The sequence below is a fragment of the Rhea pennata genome, chromosome 3 (assembly GCF_028389875.1).
Source record: "Rhea pennata isolate bPtePen1 chromosome 3, bPtePen1.pri, whole genome shotgun sequence".
In the NCBI taxonomy this organism is placed as follows: Eukaryota; Metazoa; Chordata; class Aves; order Rheiformes; family Rheidae; genus Rhea; species Rhea pennata.
The window spans coordinates 99,456,010-99,462,689 of record NC_084665.1 but is presented as its reverse complement, the minus strand read 5'-3'; positions in this window follow the sequence as shown (position 1 = coordinate 99,462,689).

Below are 6,680 nucleotides of genomic sequence, written 5' to 3'. Positions count from 1 at the left end.
GCAACTATGGCCTGGAAGCCACTCAACAGTATTACCTCGAGATCACGTCTTGCGTCTCTGCAAAGCTGATTAGCTTGGGCTCAGCACTGTGTCTGATGTTCAGCTCAGCCCAGACAGTGAGACTTCAGGGCATACACTGCAGCAAAACTTCAAGTGTTTAAGCGAATTTTCATGTAAGTGCTTATGCATCCCTAGTGCTTAGAATTTTTAGAAGGGTTTTTCTTTATTTCTCTAAATCCACCTAATTGCTACTCTCAGTGCTCAAATGCTGCTTGGATCTTATTTGTTTATAGCCTTTAACTACATTGTATGTGATTTGAAGCCTAAAAATACAGTTTTGAGGTTGCAAAGTATGTCTATACCACATAGCATGCCCCCATGAAGCAATTCTTGACCTTACTTTGAATGAACTGGAACTTGAATCACTATAACTAAGCCCATAACAGTCGTTAGAGAATTCATCTAGGAGATCGATTTCCTCCTATGTGTTTCCCAAATTTCAGAGCTACAGTGTTAACTTCTCACTCTGATTTCAGATCCAAACGATAGGATGGCTATTCTCCAGTTGTGCTGCAGCTGCCATAGCATCTTAAAACAGTCAGAACTGATAGCAGAAAATCACAGCCATTTGTCCTAGGTTCAAATATTTAGATTAGATATGAGTTTTTCTGGACTGTTAATGTCATACAAAAATTAATAATTGATGTTTTTAAGTACTTCAAAAGGAACAAAATAATTTCCCAAAGTGGAAAGTGTAGTGCAATTGCCATATAGTGTGAAAAATATTTCCTAAAACAAATGCTTAGAAAATGGCAGTTATTTGGCGTATCAACAATAAAAAATGAATTAGAGCTTCCTTGTATTAAAGCTAGGACCATGCAAAGTCAGGGAGTCACCTGCCAAAGACACAAAATCTTGATCTAGACAAAACATGTGTGAATCGTTAGTGGCACATTTTTATTTCATTTGTGTTGCTGTCTACAGTAGCTTTTCAGAGAATAAACTGACTAGTTTAGCTCAAAGTTTGTTAGACTTCTATGGTTAGTTCTTTCCATTGCAGACACATGACTTTATTTATTTATTTATATCCTATATTTGAGATTGCATTATTATGATTGTTACACATCTTATATGATTTGGGTTTCAATTCAGATTTGGGTTCCTAGATGCTTATTTCCAGATATGGTTCAGACGCAGCTGATGCCTCCTATCTATCTTCTTGATCTGTATTCCAAAATGAATAAAAAAGGAGGTGAGAGGGTTGCAAGGTAATTATTCTTCAGTATCAAATTTGAAGCTCAGTATTATGCTTAAGACAAATATGGATTAAAATACCCGTATTTCAACTTATCTCTAGAGTACTTTATCTAGTATAGAAAAGCTTTATGAACTTGCCAAGAATTTGAAGTTGCCAAATTCTATTTGTATCTGATAAAACACATACTGCATTATAAACTGCAGCTTGATTAGTTGTGCCTGTCAACTGTGATCACAGTATCACGGAAGAGAAGACAGAAAACCTTGAGAGAGTATATAGCTCATTATAAGGCCAGACCAACTATATTCCTGTCTGTCCTCACATATCTCTTCTTTATGGCTCTTCTTTAAAAAGTGTAATGTTGAAAATTATAGAAATTCTTCAGCAATGTATTTTGCAGCTTCATTATCTTTATTGTCAGAAAAATTTTCTACTAACAAATCTTATCTGTATTTAACTCATTATGTCTTGTCTTTCCACAGTGCATACCCAGAAAAATGAACTGTTTTCCTCCTTGCAGCTATCTTTTACATACTTGATTATTATTTTCATGTTGCTCTTTCATTCTTTTCTAGATTAAGCAATGCTGGTCCCATTAACTTTTCCTTACAGATAGTGCTTCCTGGATCTCTGATTCTTTCACACCTTCTAAAACTGAAGAAAGCACTGCTACTCTTTTTGTCACTTCTTTTTTCTCTCCTTCTCTCAAGAAAAAAATAATTCTTTTCTGTTCTGAAAAAAGTTTTTCACTTCTATAAAGACTAGCAATTTAACCTAAGAAATTCAAGAGAGCAATCTTCTCTTTTTTTCTGTTGAGTTTTCATAGCAGTCAAATATTTATGACTTAGGATATTATTCAAAAGACACTTTTTGTTTAGCAATCAGGAAAATTTTTGTAAGTTTTTTTTTTGTTGTTGTTGTTGTTGTTTTCTAAACACAAAACTATTTATTCTCTCAAATAGACGATGTTTTTCCCCACACTGGTAACACAAGCTACTGTCTCTCCTTGGCAAGTACCAGAGGAGACTCCGCTCTCTCAGTGTTGCTTAATGGTTTAGGATCCTGTTAAATCCTGAACTCAGACTGTAAAGAACAGTTCTTGCCAATCAGTTAACCCAACCTCTAGTTACCTCTTTTTACTCAAGCATTGTTTCTTCCAGAAATAATTCTTATTATTCCTTCTGGATTGTACTTTTGCCAGTGCTTTGCTTCATTTTTATTTTTTCCCAGAAACTGATTTGAGTTTATACCTTAAAGTAGATTAACATAACTAAAATGAACTAGAATACATATAAACATATTTTATAGAAATACTCTTCTTAGTGGTGCTCAGTGACAGGACAAGAGGCAATGGGCACAAACTGAAACACAGGAAGTTCCATCTGGACGTAAGAAAATACTTTCTTACAGTAGGGGTGGTTGAACGCTGGGACAGGCTGCCCAGAGAGGTTGTGGAGCTATTCAGAATCCAGCTGGGCTTGGTCCTGGGCAACCTGCTCTAGCTTGATCAGAGGGGTGGATAAGATGAACTCCAGATGTCCCTTCCAACCCCAACTCTTCTGTGATAATTCTGCCTATATCTAAAACTCCATTTTCCTGCATCTATGTGATTTGGGGAAATTTTGCTATCCTTATTTTTCTTAAAGTAAGGAAAGGTAGATATTCCAGTTTTTAAAAACAAAATTATTTTCATAGCTGAAAGACCTTGTACTGTATAAATTTGACTGAAAAAAGTGTGTAATGTTTAAAGTGTGTAAAAAAATATTCCTAATGTTACCAGAGATAATAAAGATATCTACTCTACAATCCCTAGTATTTCAGCTGGGGGTCATTGGAGACAAACACAGTAGACACATGCAATTACAGCCTGCTTACTGGATTTTCTCTGTAATCTTGCTATAAGCACTCAAGGAACAAATTATGATTACTTAAAATTAATGACAGGGCCATTGCTACTAGCAATGGCTAGTCTGCAGTGCATGTAGATACAGTCCAGTTCAAGTATAGACCCTTGAGCAGAAAAGAGGATTTAATGGCTGAAAAAGCTTGTTTAGGACTTGGAGGAAATGATTTTTCCTCCAATTTCCCGTGTGGCTTTAGACTGAATTCTTTCTATATAAATCACTGTGAAATACAAAATACAAATGCTGAAGAAACATCACCTTCTCCTTGATCTTAACTAAAGCTGCTGCGTTAGAACTATAGAAGAGAATGCAGATTGTTTAAGAGGGAAAGAGAGAGGAAAATGGGCAATGTGAGTGGTAGCTGAAATGAATCAACAACAGCCACAGAGAACCTGAAAGTACCGACATGTCTGCTGAAGCTGGGAGTTCATTAGCCATAGAGGTGAGGAAGACTGGGAGTGAAAAGAAAAGCCCTGTATCCCAGTACTTTTTCCAAACGACAGTTTTTCCGATGCTAATATGATTCATGTCAGCCAGCCAACTTTAGCTGGTTCAACCCTTGTTATCATTAGAGAAATGGTATGAGCTTTACATAATGTAAATGAGGCTGGAAGTCAAAAGATTTGAAATATGCGATAAACTGGAGCAGATGGACATATCAAAGATAAAATTATAATATTTTTCTCTCCTTTCTACTGAATAATCAAATCAATCTATATCAATATCTGATCTGTATCTACTGTACTAAGCAAATTTGCTCCACTTTGCATTATTCTTGTGACTTTTAGAGATCAGTTTATGAGTTATTCATAAACTCCGTGTCATGATTTATAAGAGATATGATCAAAACAACTCACATAACACATACAATTGAAATAAAACTGCTAAAATGTTTAGCCATTGGAATGTCAGATTCACAGAAAATTCTGAGATTCCAAATTTTTGCAGATGCATTGGCATTCAATTCACTTTTGATTGATCTGAATATTTCATCTAGTAAATAGAAAAATAATAATTTAAGAATATAGAACATAAAATAAACTTCAGAATAAAAGCTTGTTTATGAAATGTTACCAAGAAGCGTGCTTTACATCATAAAATATGTCAAGAAAATTATCATTTTCCATGGCAAGATATGGTCTGATAGATTATGTTACATAGTAAATCTTTCAATGGAATTTTATCTCCTCTATTGCAGTGTAATAGAGAAATAAATGATATATCTAAATTGACATCTCTTAACATACTGGTTGGTTGTGGAGACAAAGAAAAGAAAACTAATCAAATAAAAGAAATAGACAGCATTCCTGACAGCTAAAACTTTTCAAGAAAAGACCAGAAAATAGGAAATTAACTTGTACATCAAAAGTCTGAACAGCATCCAGTGTTCAGTAATCTGCACTTCCTCTGTGTCAGGGAAATTCTGCTATAGATTCAGAGAAGCAAATGAACATGAAACCTTGTCAAACTATACAGAAAATGAAACAATGAAAAAGTAACCTAAGAAATAATTTATTTGTTCTGTCATTCTCGCTAGCTGCTACAAAGAAAGATATTTAATTCAATGACTCTACTGAAGCAGTTAACTGTTTCAGTGTAGGAACAGAACACACAGCCAACGTAACGTGTATGAAGGAAGAAACACATATACACACAAAGCCCTTCAGGTATAAAATTTGCACGTTTCTAATCATTCATGGGCTAGCAAGCACTATAATTACGTGTTTTGGGTTTTGAGAAGATGTGTCCTGAAGACAATGGAATTAAGAGAGAAAGGGACAAGGGGGTAAAATTCAGTTTAAAAAGCTTGTTCTCAGTTCCACAATTAAAGATATTGTGATTTGCATTATTTTTAAGATGTTCCTTAGAAGAAGAATATTTATAAGTTTGTAAGAAAGTTATGCTTTTCACTATTTCTGTTTTCAGCATGTACTTTTTGAGTTAGTTAATCAAAGAGTCTTTAAAAAAGTGAATAACTTTAATTACATGTCTGATGTTACGGAAGGTTTTTTGTTTTGGTTTGATTTTTAGTAACTGGAAGCTGCTTTTAGATCTTTTTCTAATACTACTGGTCTAATTCTGCATAGAGTATGGGAAAAACAGAAATCAGTAGGAAGCTAGTGATTGATTTAGAAATACAACAGATCCCATAGACAAGAAAATATTCACCAGTTCTAAGCTATATGAAAACTGTAAGTGGGAAGATCATGTGTGAATTTGATATCTGGATGGTGACTGTCATAAAAATCAAAATCTTGGCTGCAGCCTCATCTTGAAAAGAGGTTCAGAACATTTTTAACAGATCTCGACTTGATGAATGGATAGGTAAATAGATCCAAAGGAAAATTTCACCCCCATAAAACACACTTCTAAGCATTTTGGTGTGACTTTAGCTAACAAAAGAATCATATGGGATAACTTGCCTCAACTGCTTATTATCACAGTGATTGATATCTAGCCAAAATGTAGAGATAACTGCAGGGTAATCACCTAATGGAAAGACATTTTCAGAGAATTTCAAGTAAGTTCAGATTTCGGAAGATAGTTTCATGATTTAAAGCAACATGGTTTTACTGGAACCTAATTTTTAATATTCCTCAGGGTGGGTTGCAAAAGAACAACTATATAGAGAAAATACATACATTTCAACATGTCAAGCTCAAACCTAAACTAGAAAATTGAAACTGTTGCTGTGTTAGAATTTAAGAACTTGTGGGAAAGATGTCAACATAAATTTTGGGGACAACTAGCTACCTACATTTTAAGGCTAATTAATATGCATGCAAGTAGACAGTGGCATACAGTGTTAAAACGTAAGAGAACAGTTGTTGGGTTTGTGCGTATTACAGGTGAACAGAAAAAAAAAAGAAAAATCCACTGTACACATGAAAGCTGTTAGAGCAGTACCAAGACAACTCTTATGACAATATTAGAGTGGATATATTTCAATGAACTACTTTTTGTCAGAAAAATACAGCTTTGAATGAATGAAGAAATGAAATGAAAATGAAAAACATTCATTTTATTCATTTCAGTTTCCCGTTCAACTCCTAAAATAGCAGAAGTGGCTTTCATAAACTGGAAACGTTTAACTCTAAGTGTCTCTCTGTGTCTCTCTACTGGCTTTCAGTCCTTTATCATACTCGGTATAAGTTATTTTTGTTTATTTTCATGGCCCCTCTTCCTACCAATAATCTGGCACAAAGTGATGAAAGGTCAACTCCTACGTCTGTATGCCTCATGATATCAACATTTATCACCCACTGGTTAAATTTATAAACAAGCTCCTCTGTGCTTTCTCCCACTCACACTTGAGCTAAGCTCCTGTAAACACCCACAGAGCTGCCTCACTGTTGTCAGAGAGAAATGCTGCTCAGCTCACCTGTTTTAAACCAGATCAGGAGCAAGGAGCTTTACTGACTTATAAATGGCATGTAATTAACAGGTAATCAGTGAACCCTGCATTCAGGATCAACAGCAGAATGCAACAAACAAATGGCAATACGAGATGCTTGCAA